Source organism: Notamacropus eugenii, chromosome 3 (assembly GCF_028372415.1).
Source record: "Notamacropus eugenii isolate mMacEug1 chromosome 3, mMacEug1.pri_v2, whole genome shotgun sequence".
Taxonomy (NCBI): domain Eukaryota; kingdom Metazoa; phylum Chordata; class Mammalia; order Diprotodontia; family Macropodidae; genus Notamacropus; species Notamacropus eugenii.
In genome coordinates this window covers 393,428,219-393,448,006 of record NC_092874.1, presented here as the reverse complement: position 1 = coordinate 393,448,006, position 19,788 = coordinate 393,428,219, and the positions used below count along the sequence as shown (strand labels likewise).

The 19,788-nt window shown below is 37.3% G+C and overlaps 1 long non-coding RNA gene across 1 annotated transcript; it reads right to left on the bottom strand.

Moving 5' to 3' along the window:
- Positions 1-3,558: 3,558 nt before the first annotated feature.
- Positions 3,559-19,782, bottom strand: LOC140497179 (uncharacterized). The gene is made up of 2 exons (XR_011964560.1): positions 19,562-19,782; positions 3,559-3,952 (listed from the first exon to the last, which is right to left on the bottom strand). It is a non-coding gene; the product is annotated as an uncharacterized lncRNA (long non-coding RNA).
- Positions 19,783-19,788: the final 6 nt, after the last annotated feature.

Here is a 19,788-nt window from a genome sequence, read left to right as displayed (position 1 = left end):
CTGCATAGAATCTTATATATGTGCTTTCTATTAAGCACATATTTCCTTTGTTCTTTGATGTAATACAAAGCCCTCTGGGTCTGGAAGCAGAGCAGCGGGGAACAAATATTTAATACCTACTATGTGCCAGGTACTGTGTTAAGCACTTACAAATATTATCTCATTCGATCCTCACAACAATCTTGGGAAAGAGATACTATTATTATCTCCATTTTATGGTTGAAGAAACTGAGGCAGAAAGAGGTTGAGTATTGGAGTCAGAGACCTGCATTTAAATCCTGTTTCTGTCAGGTACCTGAATGACCCTAGAAGACCCTAAGTTTCCTTCCATCTGTAAATCCATGATTCTCTGATGCCATGATTTGTTTTACCCCAATACTTTAACTATTTTAGATTAAAAAAAAAAACAAAAACAACACAAAAAAAATAAAAAATCTCACCTAGGGCAGCATTTATTATATGAAGAAAAATCAATTGTTTATTTTTACGACAGGTGCTTTGGGGGCTGGTGGACATGTAGCGCTATAGAAGCAATGGCAATGCGCATCTGTCTTGTTTCCTACTTTCTGAATCTTACAGAGAAAAAGAATGCAGTTATTAATTAACTAATTAAAATATAGACTTAATTTGCCCACCAGATGGCACTATGGTTAGGTGACCAATCAGGTTACTTCCTACCAGTGCCCATGTGCTGGCATTTACAAAGGCTGCTGTGTCTTGACTGCTCACCAGAGGGCACTCCGAGTACCAATTCTGGGATTTCTCATCATCTTTCAACATTTAACTGCTCCCAGCTTGATTAACTTGTGGTAACTCAGCATTGGCCTTGGGTTCAATATTGTTCTGGGATACAGAAAAAAAAGCAGATGATTATTCTGAAATATTAAAAATTATGGACATTTCAGTTTGACCCATCCTCCTCTTGCCATTGGGAGGCTCTTTTCTGAGTCTTTATCATGCCATTTCATAGGCAAGTCACACTCTAGATATATTTATTATGTGAAGAAAATGAGTAAGTTCCTTAAGAGATTCATGACTCAGCTAGATAGCTGCCACCAATTCTCTCAACTCTTTTTCTGAAGTGGAAAACCTCCTGTGTTTTTCACTTTTTTCAAGTGGGTTAGGATCAAGACTTATGTGTCTGGGATCCCCTTTTCAGCAGTCAAGTACTGCACTCATCAAGAACAGGGAAACATTGTGAGAGTGTAGAATTTGTCTTCTCTCCCACTCATCAGCTGATTAAACTCTCAGAACTCACTAGTCTAGGTGCCCTGGAATCTGTCCTTACTATAGATTTGACTTACCATGGGAATTCTGATTTCCCAAAAACCAGGTAACAGCTTGCAGGTCTATACTGAATCTGAGTCCAACTTTTACACAGTCTCTCTCAGTCGTACCCATAGAGTTTGGGGAACCAAACAAAAATGTCAGCTTTAGAGCAGTCTGTCACTTTCTGAGGCTGCCACAGCCAATAGGTCACAGGGCTCAGGGGCTATGTCAGGAGTCATGAGCAGCTTAGGGCCACCTGCTCCCTTCAAAGGGTCTGAGCCTTAGAATTATTATCATCTCTATTATTAGCAAAGAAGCTTCTTTGCTACTGACCACATAGAAGGAAAGGCATGGAAGGGTGGCAGACCAGAAGCCTGTTAAAGGGAAAAGAGAAAAGAAATCTCAAAATGTACACATATTCCCTACTTTCTCCATGGTTCTGGTGATCTACTGACCCCTTCTAACTCCTGCAAGGCACTAGAAACACTTGTTATTTTTCAATTGCACACACATATTTCTGGGATATAGAGGACTTTTGAAATATCTTCCTGAACTGATAAGTTTGGGGTACATATTTGTGGCACTGATTTGACCACTATGACCTTAGATTCCCTGTTTAACAAATGGTGACATCTCTAATTATTTAAAACTTCAACTGTGAAAATATCCAGCAGAAGTCTTCAGTGAGAGACACATTTATATGCAGCTTTAAAAAGACAGCACCACCCCCAGACCACAATTTGCCCATATTGTATGCTTGCAATAAACAGTTTTATTGACAAAGCTAGAAACATTTCTTAGCCACCAGATGGTTTGACTGCAGGGGAAAGACTAATTTTATTCTACTCATCTATCCCTGGATAACAGAACAATCATTTGAGGGGTTGGAGGTCTCTGCACTGGGGAAACATTCTAGAGGAGGGATAGGGCCAGATACGTCCTCTAATTCTGCTGTAGTCCATCTGCAGCCAATAGTGGACCCTCATGGTGCCTATAATCTCCCCCATTACCCATTTAGTGATAGAAGTGGGATTATAATCCATAATTTTAATTGTTGACATAATACATTGAGGTTTGCAAAGAGCTTTGGGTTTCTCATCACCCCTGTGAAAGAAATATTATAATCACCCCCATTTTCAGAGGAGAAAACCGAGGCTTAATGCTTCCTGCAAGGTAATAGAAGTAGTGTCTGAGGCTGAATTCAAACCCTAAAGCTCAAGAATTTCCCATTTCTCTCCAATTTCTGTTACTGATCCTGAGCCCCATCGTTTTGAAACACTGCTGTATGTTGAAAAACTAATTGGCACCAGTATGTGTTAATGGATACCAGTGTGTAAATGCTACATGTGATTGAGATAAAATATTTGCATTATTATAGGCTTGACTGCTGGAAGGGATCTTAGAGATAATCTAGTATCTCATCTAAATCAATGATATCACAGATCTATTTTTGCATGAGTATTTGAACACTGGGTTCAAAATTTTCTACCCCTTGGTACTACCTTCCTCACAAGGCAATCCTTTTCAGTTTTGAAAAGTTCCAATTTCTAAAAAGTTCTTTACTTAATTTGAACACATTGCTTTAGAATTAGGTAAAGGCTTGTGAAGTTGATACAGATTTCAGATGATCATGCTCTTTTTTTCCCCTGATATTTTATTAAATTTTTTATACCCAAACCAGACATCAGACTGTCCTAAATTGAGGCTGTTGCTTCAGCTTTGTCTGAGAAGTGTTCAAGCCCGTTCCACCAAGTTATTTTATCTTTAAATCAATTAACAAGAAATGCAGAAGGGTTTTATCAGCTAGTGGTTCAATGAATTAATATTGATGATGATGATAATCCTTTGGATTTGCATGTTACTTTATGTTTTTCCAAGTACTTTCCCATCTATTATTTCATTTGCCCAATGAATCCTTGATGGTGAATTTTTTGTGTTCATAACCTATTCAGCAATGTTTTAGAATCTAGAGTATGACATTCCCCTTGATGAAATAATGACTCTAGGATTTATTCCGGCTATAGTATTTGCTCACATGGTACTGAGGGTCCCTCTTTGATACTTGGTGATAGATTATTTGTATATGATATGGTATTAGAGCAATGGGGCACACAAACATTTTTCCCCAACTATTTTCTGGGTGTGATATTTAGGTGTAGAGGTCAGCAGATTTTTTTTTTTTCATTTTGAGCATATCTGTACGGCACAATGCAAAAACTTTTTAGGGAAATCAACTCATTCATGGCTCAATGGAAGGGATGTGGACTTTAGACTCATAGGCAATAGGTGTGAATCATGATTCTTTTACTATGTAATCACTATGTAATCTTAGGGTCAAACTCTCTGGGCCTCAATTTCCCCACATATAAAATTGGAGTAGGTGAGCCCCAAGGTTCATTACAGTTCTAAATTTACACACCATTTCAGCAGATGAAATAATTAAGGTTGGTTGTACCCTCGGACTCATTGGTGAGTTAGGTTTATGTCTGCTCCAAGCATGTGAAGACTTCTCTCATGAAATGGGTGGATGAGAACAATTTGTCCCAACAGACATGAAGGCACCTGAAGCAGGTGACGTGGAGTGCTTAGAATTTGGTCAGACATTGAACACACCAAAGTCATCCACTGCATCCCAGGTCATCACCACTCATCTTGACTTTGTCTTTCATTGACATTGATGACTCTGGAAGAGAAAACAAGGCAGACAACATTGTATAACTCTTCCTCACTTAAATCCAATTTATGAGCAAGTGAAAGCATCACCCATCAATATGCCATTGGTCTTTGCAAATGAAAGACAAGCAACAAGTACTTTCTATTATTATGCCATGTGAAGTCTTTGAAACTAAAGGGACCTTAGAGGCATCTAGTCTCACATTCCACTCAAAGCTAGAATGCTTCTCCAACATTTCAGCCTCTATTGGAACATCAACTGTGGCTGGAAGTTCACTAGAATACTAACTTCCTCATAAAGAAGTCTTTTCCATTTATGAAAAACTCTAATTTTTAAAAAGTTTTGAGTGTGATTTGAACATATGCTCTATTTAGTATTAGGTAAGGGCTTATGAATTTGATGTAAACTCAAGATGATCATGTTCTCTTTTTTGTATTTAGTAATACATAATACATTCAGAATATGAGTTATGATCTTCTAAACTGAAACTGTTGGGTTAGCAAATGTTTGGGTAATAGTTAATATTATAGGAGTTTCTGCTTAAAGAGGATGAATGATTTGGCATAGGATTTTCCTCATTAGAAAAAAAAACTTGAGAAAGATGTAACAGGCATCTATTTTTCAAGTTTTTATTTGTGAATTTGGTTTCCAAGAACATTCTTGTTCCACAATTTTTGTCAGGCTTGTCACATGGGAGGGGAATTAGTTAAAGTGCTAATACAGATACCATTTTCAGACACCTAATTTTGTCAATTAAATGAAAGACTTATTTTCAGTCTTCCTTTCATCTCTAGACCATTCACAAAATCTCAAAAAGTAGCTACTATAAAACAGTAGGTAGTCTACTAGATGAAATAACTAATGAATATTTTTCTGTTGATCAAAGATTTTATAGTAAAAGAAGGAAAAGTGGGAGGCAATATTGTATAGTGGAAAGAGTAGCTCAAGAGTCAATGGACATAGATTCAAATCATCCCTTTGACACACTTCGTATATGACCTTGAGCAAGGCTCTGATTCTGTTTTCTTATCTGTAAAATAGGGATGATAATATTTCCTTCATAGGGCTAAGACCAAAGAAAATAATCTATTTTCCAGGCCTAAATTTTCTTATCTGTAAAATGAGTTGGTTGGGGTTGGATTAGATGGACTTTGAGGACTTGTTCAGGTTTAAATCTATGGTCATCTGAATGAAATCCAGCTCCTAGTGACCTCCCCATATGGGGGAGTATGTGGTACTCATTAGACATAATGTCTTTTTTTCCTCAAAAAGAAAAACTTATGATTCCTAAAATTCCTTTAGAACACTGACCCTCCTTTGGTACTCTCTACAATACAGTACATTGCTAAACACAAAGCATTTTCTACAAATAATTGTCTCTTCAAACCAACTTAGAATACAGATGCACTGCATTAATTGGGTAGGGAACATGAGCTGTGTGTTGCTATACACCCTTGCACACATATGTCCAACTTTTGCATCTGATGACTGGGGCTATCATTAGCATGTCTAGAAGCAGGAGTGTTGTGAGGTTTGAGTAAGATAATGGATGTAAAGTATTTTGTAAACCTTAATGGGCTTCTCCTCCTTCTTCTTCTCCTCCTCCTTCTTCTTCTCCTCCTTCTTCTTCTCCTTCTCCTTCTTCTTCTTCTTCTTCTTCTTCTTCTTCTTCTTCTTCTTCTCCTCCTCCTCCTCCTCCTCCTCCTCCTCCTCCTCTTTCTTCTCCTCCTTCTTTATCTTCTCCTCCTCTTTCTTCTTCTCCTTCTTCTTCTTCCTCCTCCTGTTCTTTATACTCCTTCTCTTTGTCATTCTCCTCTTTGTCCTCCTCCTCCCTCATTCTCCTTCCTCCCGTCTTCAAGTTTAGGGCCCCAGTCTGGTGATGAACATATTTCCTGAAACATCTACTGCACTTTTGCTGGGCTCAAGTAGTGTTTATAGAGGAATATAAGTGTGTTCCAGGAAATGCTTGACAACTGGATGAGGACAAGGGAAATGTATGCACACACTATAAACTTTTATCTTCATCATTAACAGTTTTCTTAGTCTAGACAACCAACAAAACAATAAATCAAGCTCTGATTTTTATCTTGCAATTTCTGAGGTCTAAATGCTCACACTGAAAATTTGACAACTGACTCTCCAAGCTGGTTAGAGCTGGCTTACATTGAAAATTTAACAATCTGCTCTCAAAAGCTAGTTAAAGCTGGCTCCAGGGCACTCCTGCCTAGAAGCCCCACTGTAGTTGTTTAGTGCCCCTCAGGAGAAGGGGTAGCAGAAGGAAGCACCAGTAGTAATGTGACTTCAAGGTGTGCTGGCAGACCTGGCCCATAGTTCTAGGCATGTCTCTAGGCTATGTGGATCCCTTCTCCTTGTGCTCCAGGTTCCTAATTTGGCAAACTTTCCCACAACTTGATTTCTTCCTGTAGGCATTTTATTCTTTGCTCATAGATTGGTCCCCATGATTTTCATTTCGCTATAGTAGGATACTCTTAGGAAGGAATCTTGCCAGGGACAATTGAGGCTGTGTGAATACTTATTGGTGCTGAAGATTAGGACAGTCCCCAGGCCTAAGGGGAACCCGTGTTCCCTTCCTTGGAAAGAGAAATTAGGCTTACCACACAGAGGTAAGTTCTAGGCCAGGCCAGCATGGTAGCAAGAGATGAGAAAAGGCTTTTCAGGCCAGGGAGATCTGTTTGGAGATCTGGAGGCATTCTATGGAAAATGGTAGTAATATGACTGCATCATACCATTTTCCCCTTATTAGATTATGAGCTCCTTGACAGTAGGGACTGTATGTGTGTGTGTGTGTGTGTGTGTGTGTGTGTGTGTGTGTGTGTGTCCTCAGAGCTAGTGCAGTGCCTGGTACACAGTAGGCATTCAATAAATGTTTATTGACTAACTAATTCAATCTGCCTCATTGAAGCTCTACTCTGCTTTTATCATGGTTTTTACATTCCTTTAATATTGGTTTTCTGAAACATATGGACCAAAAAGCATATTGGTGAATGTATTTGTATGCCTCCTTACCTTGATGAATTAATAAAACTGGGAGAATTGACGCTGGCCTCCATAATGAGGAACCTGTTTAGAACTAAAGTCATGCCAACACTTTCCCTATGTGATATGACAGTAGCCACATCACCTGCAATTTCTCAATTTTAACCAGGTGAAACAAAGCACTATCATTTTATTTATTAATCATTAGCTATGTGCTGGTAAACTAGGCAGGCTGAGCTGTCAATCAACCCTCAGATCAAAGGACTTGTCTGAGGATACTGAGATGACTTGTGGAACTTTACCTGTAGCTTACTCTTCTTGGGGACTGGGGTTATGGCTTTCTTTTCAAATTCAGCCCACCAAATAGCTGGAAAAGGATAGGAAAATGGTGGCTCTTCGCTCATTGCATATGGAGTTTTTTTAATCAATTTAGACTGAACTAGAAATACCCTAGTTTCCAGTTCTTTTCTAAGCATACAGAGTATAATGCCAGCCCCTCTACTTTACATGTCCTCCTACAACTGTTATCAAGGGAGACTCCAAGGCCCTAGACTGTCAGTTTGACAAAATGTCTCATCTCTAAAACTAGCAATCCTTCTTTTTTTCCATCTAAAGAAGTCTTAAAGTGGACAATTGGCATTTATGTTGATCAACAACTTTATCACATTTTCTGGCTTAAGAAACTAAAGAAACATTTAGAACAAAGGTGAAAGCTTTGAGTGAACTTTAAACTGAGTGAGTTTAAAGCAAGCAGTTGGAACATGGTACATTCAATTCCCTTTGTTCTTTCTCCAGAGAAGAGAAAGGTAAAAGGAATATCACTGTCTTTCATTGCCCTCTTTTCTCTGATGAGCAGTTTTGAATTTCACCCAGCACATGTGAATCCATGTTGCCCTGGCTCCAAATTCATTGCTATTGCTAGTTCTAGAAAGAACATAGCTGTTTACCCTTTAGACTTTTCTTCTCCATCTCTTCCTTGAAATGGCCTCACTTTCCTATGTCTTTTTGTTTCTCTTACCCATAAGCCCCTTTCATCATCAGGGTCAACAGCACTAGAGATAGTCTGCCTCCAAGTCATGTTCAAGGGTTATTTTGATTCCTATTTATTGCAGTTAGTCAAGGGGTTATAAACTTGTCAGAAAAGAGAAATGAAATTAGAAAGCTTTGGCAAGTGGACCACATGGATCCAAGGATGGAATTATGATTATAAAATCAGATTAGAATAAAAAAGGAGCAATATTATCTTATGTCCCCTTAAATGGGGAACCAGGCTGAGGAGACCTATCATTGTGTGCCCTAATGACCCTATAGTGAGTAGCAGGCTTGCGTAATACAGTGGTATTTAACTCAAATAAAAATGACTGCTACCAATCTATACACCAAATTGACTTAGTTTTAAAATGTAATGTTATCTATGTTTTATTATATTTTTATTTATTCAGTTTGCTATGTCCCAATTACATTTTCATCTGATTTGATTCACTCTTGGGAGTATTATGGGCCTCACATGGCTGGGAGTGGTATGTGTTCGGCACTTCTCATGTCATGCATAGCACACTAGACTTAGAGCCAGGAATCCCATCTCATATTTACAAGGTAAGCAGCATTACCCTGGGCAATTTACTTAGTCTCTCTGGGCCTCAGTTTCCTCATCTGCAAAATGAGGCTTTGCACTTGATATCTTCTAAGGCTCTGACAAGTTTAACCTATAATCCAAGGTTCCTTGCTTTGACAGAACCTCAGATGTAAGACGTCCAAGTGGCAACGCTTACTTATTGCTTCTGCTGTTTGACATTGGGCAGCAGCATTCTACTTCTAAATATAAAAGGGAGTATTTTTTTGTAGGATGGTGAAGAGAAGCGATTGCTCTTTTCTTTGTTTCCGTTAATATTGTTGTTTATCAATTGTGCCCAACTCTTTATAACTCTCTTTGGGGTTTTATTGGGAAAGATACAGGAGTGGTTTGCCATTTCCTTCTCCAGTTCATTTTACAGGTGAAGGACTGAGACAAAGAGGGTTGATTGACTTGCCCAGGGTCGCACAGCTGGTAATTGTCTGAGATGGGATTTGAACTCATGAAGATGAGTCTTCCTAACTTCAGGTGTAGTTGTTTTGCTCCATACCAACTAGCAAGGTCAGTCCCATCTAGTTTCAGCATCAACTATTTTCACATTGATATACATACAAATCCCAGACACAGGTATTTGAGTTAAAGTGGCACACTGGGTGGTCAGGGATAAAGAAGCTGGCTCCAGTGACTCTCTAGCCTTTTCTCTTACTACATGATTTTTACATGAAGCTCCAGCCAACTCTAACAGTTTATTCATTTATATTCCTATCCCGAAGACTTTATTCACACTAGTCCCACTGCCTGATATGCCACTTCCTCATCCTTTATGCCCCTCAGCTCCTCTGCATGAATCTGAAGTTTACTTATTCTTAAAAGCTCAACACAACCTTTTCCCTTAAGCCTTCTCTAGTTCTAGTAGCCCAGTGACCTTTGCCTCACCTGAACCTGAATTATATTTGTTTTCTAACTCTTCACTTGGCACTAATCCACAGCTTTCTTTTTTTCTTTTCTTTTCTCTTCTCTTCTGCCTTCCTTCCTTCCTTCCTTCCTTCCTTCCTTCCTTCCTTCCTTCCTTCCTTCCTTCCTTCCTTCCTTCCTTCCTTCCTTCCTTCCTTTTTCTCTCTCTTTCTTTCCTTCTCCTTCCTTACTTTCTTCTTCCCTTCCATCATTACTTGATTTTCTCTCTCCCTCATCTCTATCTCTATCTTTGTCTCTCATCTCTTTGCCTTTCTGTCTCTGTGAGTCTCTCAGTTTGTCTTTGTCTCTCAGCTTCTCTAGTAGCTTGAGGGAGAGATGGGAGGTGGTTTTTGTCAGGCAGATCAAACCACCACACACACTTTGACAACCATCTGTCTTTAGATCCTGATGAGCACTTCCCAGGATCCCAAATCCAAGAACCTTGAAATAGTAGTGCCCCAGGACCATCAGTTCTTTTTCCAGCTCAGCCCCAGCAGTCATCATCTGGGGAAGTAACTCCTGAAGAAAAGCGGCCCATGTCCTTACCTCCACTAGCACCAGCTGCTGACCACTTACGGAGATGGGCAGGTAAAGCTCAAAGCTCTGGAGGGATTGAATCCTGCTTGAATACCAGTCCTCTATAGCCAGTATCTGGAAGAGCAATCAGGAGATGGACCTGGCAACCACTTTTGCATATGCTCCAAGCTCTAGCTACTGAAGATCCGGAAAAAAAAATAAAATGTTCCTACCACCAAATTCTTTCTCATTATCAGATGGTTCAATAACAGAAATTGATATGATTTTATCAGTGGAAATGACATAAAGTTGATACATTACTATCTGCTTTGCTGCTGTACCCTAGGGACCAAAAAATATTTTCATATGAATTAGTTAAAATCTTCTCTGTATGCTGTCTCTGCTATTAGAATTGTGAGCTTGCTGAGAGCAGGGACCATCCTACTTTTTTCTATTACTAGAGTTTAGCACATTGCTTTGTATATAGTAAGCACCTAATGTATATAGTAAGCACCTAATAATTGCTTTGTATATAGTAAGCACCTTTTAAATTAGTTAATTCATTGATTCATCTCTCTTGCTTCCTTGATTACAAGCTGCATGATGGAAGGGATGTTGTCTTTTCAGCTTTGTATGTTATACACCATATCTTGACACATAGTAGACAGTACTTAAATGTCTGCTGACTACATGTCTACACCTATCAGCTGCAAATTCTATCACCTCTCAAATCTCTCGCTTTCAATCCCTCACCCCTTCTTGGCCACTTACATAAACTGTTCTTGGAAAAACAGTCACCATCCCAAAACATTTGTTAGCACAAAAACAAAGGCAGAACAGCTTGGCTTCCCAGGGGCATGAAGGAAGCTGCTAGGATGAGCAGCTAAGGCACACTAAGGCACACACTAGTTTCTCCCCATGCTAGTGGTGCCTTCAGTCAGCAAATATAATCAGGGAGAATGACGTCTTCTGGGATGATATTTAGAAAACTAACCTTCATCACACTGGGAATTACTCTGTAATATTTAAATGAGGGAGAAAATTTGCCAGGGAGAAAGAAAGAACCTCATTGTAGCAGGGCTGTAGGGGTTGGGTGTTTCCTGGCATTTTCCCCTTCTGCCTCTTTTGGTGTATTCTTCTTGATCTATGACTCTTCCCCTAAGCAACCTTGTGTGCTTGTCTCTGCAGCCAAAGCCCTCATGAATAAAGAATATTAAGGGGTTTTGGGGATGAATCTGTTTCATTAAATCAATGTAAGTTGCTTGCTTTGGTAGCACTTTCTTTTGTTCTGTAAATTTTGTCTGTGTCAGAAACAATAGAGGCATATATAACCCCGGAACAAAAATAATCCTATCCAATAAACATTTATCAAGCACCTACAATGTTCCAGGTACCATGCTAAGCTCTGGGGATACAATTAATTAAAAGACTGTCCTGCCCTCAGTGAGCTTACAATGTAAAGGGAGAGACAACACACAAATGGAGGCAGCAAAGCAGGGGGAAAGCGGGACACCAGAGGGTATAAGTATGGAGGCCTCTTGTTCTATAAATCTGAGAGTTTAGTTTCTGCCTTTTGTAAAGGAAGGCATTGGGAGGACTCTGCCCTCCAGCCCTCCAAACAGAGGGTAGAATAGGATGATGGAGGTGGGTCAAGGCTTGTGTTAATAGTATGGTGGTGAGTTTAGAAGTGATGAAATGATCCTGGAAGGGACATTTTGTTTTATGGATCTGAAACCAGGAAAGGCAACTGATGCAATGTGTCATGATCTGAGAATAAAAGAGAATAGGGGAGGAATATAATAAAAGAGACAGAGGAGAAACCCAAGGCCCCAAAAAGAGAATAGTCTTTCACATAAGGAAACATTTGGCAATGAACAAGAAGAAAAACAGTTTCCAACATGTTGAACAAATGTGGACTAGGAGAAGTCACTAGAATAAACAATGGATTCAACAATGAACCTAGAAACAAAGCTGGAACTCATAGAATGACAATATCCAAGAATTGGAAGGACTTCTATTTACATCAGTCTGAAGAAGTCACTCTATAACAGGCAACCAATGATCATTTAACATTTGAATGATGATTTCTAGTGAGTGAGAATTCTCTTTCTTCTAGACTTCCAGAGAGTTAGCATTCTCTTCCTCCTAAGACAGACTATTTTACTTTGAGATACTTCTAAATGTTAGCAAGGTTTTCTATACCTTGAGTCTAAATTTTCTCCTTTACAACTTCTTCCTGTTTTCTAAATTTTGCCTCCTAGAGCTCTTTTTCCATGTGGAAGTCTTCTAAATACTGGAAGATAGCTATCATATTAGTCTTCTTTCTTCAGGTTAAACATCTCCAATTCTTTCCACAGATCCCCATATGGCAAGAACTTGATGCCTTTCACTATCTCTAGATCTGAAAATACTCTCTAAATTATTGTTCTTCTCAAAATTGTTCTTCCAAATCCAAATTATTCAATTCCAAATTGTTCTTCCAAAAATATGGTACCCAGAATGAAGCATATTACTTTGGATGTGGTCTGGTCAGGGAAATATATAGTGGGATTATAGCTTCCTTTGTCCTAAGACAATATGGCTCATAATTCAGCTTGCAATTTAGCTTTCTCAGCTGCCATTTCCCAAGGTTGATATATTTTCATTCTACATTATCTCACATGGTGATCTCATGAGCTCCCATGGATTCAATTATCATTGCTATGCAAATGATTCCCAAATCCATCCCTGATCTCTTTCTTGAATTATAGATCCATATCACCAGACACCTCTTAGATGTCTCAAACTGGATGTTCCATCAGCATCTTAAAAAACATAATCTATTATCTCTCTCCCAAATCTTTCTTCTCTTTGGAATGTCATCCTTACTGTCTGGGCACCATCATCCTGCTAGTCAATCAGACCTGTAATTTTGAGGTCATCCTCAACTTTTTACTCTCACTTACCCCATTACTTCCACCAAATCCTATGCCATGTCTTGTTACTTCTACTTTCAAAATCTCTTGTGTGCGACCCACTTCTTTACACTTGCATAATGTCCACTTTAGTTAATATCTTTTTAATCCTTTTCCTGGACTATTGTGATAACCTTCTAATTGTTTTTCTTAAAAACGTCTTTTAATATGTAATACTTTTATGCAATCATTTGTTTGGCACAGTTTGGCTCTGTCTACATTTTTAAGAAGTTTTCATTATGAAACAAACTTTTTTTTTTTTTTAACATTTTAACATTTAAGGAACAGTATGTTTTTCCAAATCTAACTTTGATTACAGGTTTAAGATGATCAATGAGGTTTAAATTAGACAACTTCTGACTTCACTGAAATATGCTTATCTCTACCCTGCTTCAAGTTTCTCCCCATTCCAATCTATCCTCCATTTACTCAGCTGCCAAGATGATTTCTCTAAAACACAGGACTGACCATGTCAGTGAGTTCCAGTAACTTTCTCTTGCCTCCAGCATGAAATATAAATTCTTCTCTTGGGCATTTAAAGTTCTTCAAAATCTTGCCCCTTCCTACCTTTTGTGTGTTGGAGTTAGTTGAAGAACTAATGGAATGGAACTGACGTTATTTATGCTCATTGGTATGAAAAAAAATTATACTGGACTGGCAAAGAAGACATTAACATTTTTTTTTGATGAGATGACTATAATTAGAAAGACTAAGAGAATTGACAGAAACATTAAATGAATTGCCAACATCATCAAAATAATGGGATATAAGATTAATTCACAAAATCACCAATGTTTTATAGATGACCAATAAAATCAGGAAAAACTAATATAAATAATTGAAGATAATAATTTATTATATTTATTACCTGGGAATTAATTCACTAAGGGACACATGAACAGCAGAAATATTATTTTTAAAATAATCAGATTATGTTTAGTACTAAAGGTTAAGCCAAGCTAACATGTTACTCAAATTAATCTATAGATTTAATGCTATATTGATCAAGATACAATGGTTTAATTCATAGAATTGGACAAAAATAACATATGGAGGAATAAAAGATCAAGAAATCAAGAACTTTATGCAAAAAGAGAAAGAGTAAAATATATTCTAAGTTATCAAATCATGCTATAAAGCAGTGATTAAAATTAAAAAATAACATAATTAGCAGTGATCTAGAATGAGATAATGTGGCAGCCTAATGTTTACTGAACTGAATATCACAAAACATGGAGAAAGTTTCATTATTAAATAAACATTATTAGAAAACTGGATGGTTGTTTGGTGAAAAATGGAAATGGATCAGCATGTTACATGTTATACCAAAGTAAATTAGAAATTGATCAATAATTTGAATACTTTGAAAGGCATGAAAAAGCAAAAAACAATTCTTTCACAAAAAGTAACACTTAAGTTACAATCATGAAGAATCAATGTGACATGGAAAGATTTTTTTCCTGAAAAGACAAAAAGCTTTTATTTGATAAGGACAAGAAAATGTTACATCTTTTACAACCTTGGAAAACAGAATAATCTTTAACTGACCATGACTTAGATGAAAAAAAAAGACCAAATAGATGAACTGATTTAATAACACAAGAATTTACACAACAAAAATCAATGCCATCAGAATAAGAAGGATATAAACTGGGAAAAATCTATGTGTCATGTTTCTCATAAAAGTCTGACATGCAAAATTTATAAGGAACTGTATCACACATTTACAAGAGAACATGACATTCTCCAGTAGATAGAAGGATATGAGGACATGTCAAAGGATATGAATGAATGCTTCCTGAAATAATCATATAGTTTCAACATTCACATGAAAATATCAGAATCTCTAGTAAGCAAAGAAATTCAAATTAAAACAACCCTAGAATCCATTGACACCCATTAAATGATCAAAAGTAATCAAAGATTTGGGAAGTACATGACATAGTGGGTGAAGTGCTGGGTTTGGAGTCAGGAAAGTCTGATTTCAATTCTTGTCTCAGATACTTATACCAGTGTTACCATAGACAGGTCACTTAACACCTATGGACCTCAGTTTCCTCATCTATAAAATAAGAGGGCTAGACTTGATCACTTCCAAGGTGTTTCCCAAACATATAATCTACTATACATTCAATTCTAAACATATAATCCTGGGAATGATGAAAAAGTTTAGCAATAAAAGACAACTAAAATTCAATAGTAGCTATTTCCATGACCTACATTCCCATTTCTATAAAACTTTTGTAAGAATAATCTCCATTGGCCTCAAAAATTTTCTGGTGAAAAGAGAAACATGAAGGATGAAATATTTCACAGCAACCTACATTTAAGTCATTTAATTCTGGTAGAATATAAGCTCCTTGAGAGTACAGATTGTTTTATTCATTTTATGCATATTCTCAATGCCTAGCACAGAGCTTGCTATACAGTAAGCATTTAATGAATGCTAATCGATTGACTAGTTCATTTAATTACATACAATTGACAAAAAATATGTATAGAATATAAGGTCCCTCAGTGCTTATTCTTTGCTGACTATAAAACAAGCCTTTAGTAGAGTATAACAAAATCCTACCTCTAAGGCTCTCCTCCAAAAAGTTATCTACTATACATATATCTGAATCATATGAAATTCTTGGAAAATTGTAACAACAGGGATAAACTTCTTCAATGACCCTCTAATCATTGATACCCAGTGAAATATAAACTACAGAGATATACTCTTCTTTTGGAAGGGATCCAACACAGAATCCAAGGTAGAGAACAATTTCTTATAGATAGTAAAATCCTCCAAATGCTCCTTGTCAATGACATTGTATTGATTTCATCAAGCTGCAGAACCACATAGAAACTCCCAAATAAAATCCACAATTACTCAAAAAGAATTTGATTTAACTACGCACATGGGGAAAATACAAGTGGATGAAGAATGTCAAGCTATAATATGAAGTTGAATGGACAACCTTTAAAGCCTATCTCTAATTATTTATATCTTGAATAGATGCTGCTAAAGGATGATAAATGGGGCTTAGAGTTGAGCAGGAGGAGGAGGAGAGCATGTATGATCACCTTTGAAAATTATGAAGTTCTTTGAATGACTCCAAGTTTCTCCTTGAAACAAATGCCCACCTTTTTATTTCAAGATTATAAGAAGATATTAATGTAGGACTATAAATTATGAAACACTTACTGAAGAATTTATATACTGTAGGTATGATTATCAATTAATGAACAAGCATTTTAAGTGACTGTTAGGTGTCAGTGCGGAAAAAATGTTGAATGTAAAATTGTCCCTATGCTTGTGGAATTTACATTTTTTCCTGGTGTATGTGTTCATATATGGATAAATACAGTAAAGATAGTGACTGGACCTATGTTTCAACACCATATGCAACTTCTAGGTAAGGAAACTACCTCTACCCATCCTTAGCAATTGCACTGCAAATTATAGTTTTAAAATATTACCTAAAGCAATGAGAAATTCAGTGAGTTGCCCTAACATCCCCTGGCCAGTATATGTGAGGGATCAGTCTAGGACCCAGGTCTTGGTTTCAGGGTCACTATGTTCTCCATGCTATTGTCTCTTAATATAATATTTTTGAGCTTTAAGGACTCTGATCAATACAATGACCATTTTTGAGTCCAGAGGACCAATGATGAAAGATGTTTCATCCATTATAGAGTGGTGATGGATTGAGAGTATAAAATGAGACATCTGTATTTTTGTGGTATAGATTTAATACAGTTTATTTTGCTTGATTATGCATCTTTGTGACAAGAAATTATTTTTCTTTCCTTTTCCCCCCAATTGGGTGTGAGGCAAGAGGGAATAAAAGTAGATTTCAGCTAATTTAAAAAATAGAGAAGAGAGGGAGCGTTAGCACTTTCAGATGAGGTTACTGTATTATTAATTTTACTTAAATTAACTATTTTACTTTGTTAACAAGAGATGTCTCATTAAGTAGAAGTTATTTATAAATGTTTATAATCTAAAAACAAAACTTGAAAAAAATCATGATTACATATTATCCAGTCTCTGGGAAAATTGTCTACATTGATATTACATAGATTACAGAAACTAGAGAACCGACTACATAGGAATAGAATAATATTTTCATGGTTTGGCTCTTTAAGATAATATTAATTTTAGACACTTACCCTAACTGCTTACCATTTAGGCCTAATTACTATGTAGCACAATAGCAATTTTGTTTAATATTAGTTACCGTATTTGATTAAAAAAGATAATAATATTGTACAATAACATACATACATACACACATATTTAAATATATCATTATAAAGAATACAAGCAGTTTTGGCTTTTGGGGAAAACAATATAAATTACACACAGTAAATGTTACAAACATGTACATTCCCTTTGACCACTACCAGGACTTTATTCTCTGAAGGTTATTGACGAGAGGAGGAAAAAGACCTTTTTCTACAATGGACTATTCCTAGTAACATTATTTGTAATTGAAAAAAAACATTACAGAAACAAATTAGGTGTCCAACAATTGTGGAATGGTTGAACAAATTGCAGTATGAATCTATTGTATTGGTTATAGAAAACTGTAAACAAATTAGGCTCAATGATTGTGGAATGGCTGAACAAATTACAGTTATGAATCTATCATAATATTATTGCACCATAACAACTGGTGATTATGAAGAATTTAAAGGAATATAGGAAGGCATATTTGAAGCAATAGAGAGTGAAAGAAACCATAACTAAAAAATGATGTGTGCACTGACTGCAACTCTGTAATTAAAGACCGCGATAACAATAACAAACTCGCATTAAATACCAAGGAAAGAAGGCCAAAAAGGATCAGGAAAGCAGGGAAAATAATGAGCATATGACTGCATAAAAAATGACACGCCCGCTTTGGGAACGTATGACCAACAATTTGTAGATATCAGATTAAGTACACATGTGCAATCACTTATGGTCTCACTTTTGTTTCATTTTGCTTATTTTCCTTTCTGATGTTCTTTTTCTATATCGGAGTATTTGTTCTTGTCAAAGGAAGTAATAATAAAAGATATGCATGTAGTCGTCAAGGATGATGGCTGGGAAAAGGGCAGGGAGGTAGTCCCTATGCCAGCTCCTGCCTTGAGGAAAGTCTGATGATGTCCTGAAAGTTAGTAGGCAACAACAATGAGGATTGAACAAGATTTCATAATTGGCTGCTATAAACTTCATAACAAGCAAGGTTGCTAAATCAAGGGGCATGAATAAAAGAGAAGTCAGCACTGTAGAGGGTGTTGAATAATGTGTTGGGTATTTTCAGTGCAAAGCCAGGTAAATGCCAGGAGGCAAAAGGAAAACAGAAAAAGAATTAGGAAGAAGAAAAGTTTATTAACAATAGAAGAGTGACACCATAGGGTACAATAGAATGGACAGTGTGAACACAGGGACTGGGGAGGGATGGGACCAAGTTGATAAAGATGAGCTTATAGGGAAAGATGGTAAGGGAAAGAATTTTTCACCTAGGTAGGGCAGTGGTTCTGAACGAGTGATGTGGGAGAAAAGGATTTGTGAGAAGTAGGCTAGGGAACTAAGCAGGCAGAATCTTGTAGAATAAATCAGCCCCAAGGTTCTAATTAAAATGTTGATATAATGGAGTCTTCTCATATTTTTGTCTCCTGAGTAGTTCTGGCTGGATTGACTACAGGCTACTAAGGACCAGAGGTTATTGTGCCAGGAGGAGGCTGGAGGTAGAAGGAGGCCTTCATAGATCCAGTCTCCCCAGTGGTTTTCCTGGGAGTATAGTCTTAGGCACATTGTAGAGACTTAATGAATACTTGTTGAATTGGAGAGTCTACATGTTTTCTTTTTTACTTTATGGAAGAGTTTTAGAAAACACAACAATCCAGCCAATAGTTTCACTATGCATCATGTTGACTCCATATTTCTGTGTTTTACAGTTTGCACTGGAATGTTAAATCAATGTCCTAGTCAGTTTGTCTATTGTTAATGCTATGCCATATGTGACTTGGGCAATCAGAAAGCATCATATACTGTGGTTTGTTATACAGTTGTGCCTTCCACATCATGACTTTCTCCATTGCACTTTCTGTATATAGTGGGTCTTCATAAGAAATTAAAAGGAAATTTTTGGGGAGTTTTGCAGAAGCCATAGATGACACAGGAAGGCCAGCAAATGAGACAGACTATGACCAATACTTAACCCAAATTTTACGAAAAGATATTGTAAGCACCTTATAAAGAGAAAGGAAAAAAAATTCACATTTCTTCTCTGATACGATGCAAAGGCCAAAAAATTTTATGCATTTTCCAGATCACTGTTATCTCTAGCCCCTGTAATGTGGAAGGGATAATTGTACTCCAGTCCAAATCTCCTATTTTCTAAAGGGAGCAGAAGCTTAAATCTTATGGCTAAGGTGCTGCCACTTACTACTTATGTGACCTTAGGCAAATCACTTCATCTCTTTGGGCCTCAGTGTCTTCATTTATAAAATAAAAATGCTGGACTTAATGACCTCTAAGTTTTTTTCCATTTCTAAATTTATCATCCTGTAATTCTATGCGATCATATCTTTGACGTGTTTTGTTGGGGTGTCAGGGGCGGAACCCCGACCACCGCATCAACTCACCCTGCCCAGGGTCTTCAGACATCTCTGGCTCCCCCCTTGGGGATCAGGGGGAGAAATTATCAGGCAGAACTCCGGAGGTGGATAAGAGCACCTTTATTACATGATAGTCAGCCAGAAGTCCCCCCCGTTCCCCTTCCGTGTTGTGCCTTATATCCCCCAGAACTCGCCCTCCTATTCCGGGTAAGCCCCTCCCCAGTTCCTCCCTGAGGGCAGAGCCCAGCCCAGTC